The sequence below is a fragment of the Octopus bimaculoides genome, chromosome 25 (genome assembly GCF_001194135.2).
Source record: "Octopus bimaculoides isolate UCB-OBI-ISO-001 chromosome 25, ASM119413v2, whole genome shotgun sequence".
In the NCBI taxonomy this organism is placed as follows: Eukaryota; Metazoa; Mollusca; class Cephalopoda; order Octopoda; family Octopodidae; genus Octopus; species Octopus bimaculoides.
The window spans coordinates 13,237,909-13,238,886 of record NC_069005.1 but is presented as its reverse complement, the minus strand read 5'-3'; positions in this window follow the sequence as shown (position 1 = coordinate 13,238,886).

Sequence of the window (978 nt, the reverse complement as noted above, 5' to 3'; positions counted from 1 at the left end):
ATATATATATATATATATATATATATATATATACTAGTGCGAACACGCTGTCTTTAAGATATCATGCTTAATATTGATTTGACATCATTGTGTCATATATTCCTATAGTGTATACATATGACATGCATGTCGGGATAACACTAGCAAGGCATGCAATATGAAGTAAGTTCAAACGTCAATAGAGGTAAACGTAAAACAGTGATATAAGTTGACGTGCAATTATGTTAAAAGAACTTGCTTTTATAAAGCAATGAAAAATTACTGCCTAAGTACTGTCAATATGCGACATATATACAGACACACATATGTATATATATATATGTATATATATATATGTATACATATATACTTGCGAGAAGGCACTATCTTTAAGATAGCATGTTAAATAGTGATTTGATATCATTGAATCATATATTTCTATAGAGTATACATATGACAGGCATTTCGGGAGAACACTGGCAACACATGCAACATGGATGAAGCTCGGATGTCAACAGGGGAAAATGGAAAATAGAGCTGCATGATGACATGCAATTATGTTAAAAGAATTTGCATTTATAAAAGAATGTAAAATTACTGCCTAAATACTACTAGTAAATATATCTATATACATATGTGTATAGCTATACATATGTATATAGAGCGTGCGAAAAAGAATACAAGAATAGCGGAATGGAGTATAGGTAATCCGGACTGCTTATGTTTCATAGTGAGTGGAACCTCTGAAGTGATAAAATCCAAGTAAGGTGTATACGGCAGACAATTCTTCAATCTAATCAAGATATCATTGGCCTGAAGAGAAGACGGTGCGGGATACACCACACTTGGATTTTACCACTTCTGAGGTTCCACACTCACTATGAAACGTATGTAGCCCGCATTTCCCATACTCCATTCTGTAACTCTTGTATACTTATATATATATACATATATATATATATATATATATATATATATATATATATATATATATATATA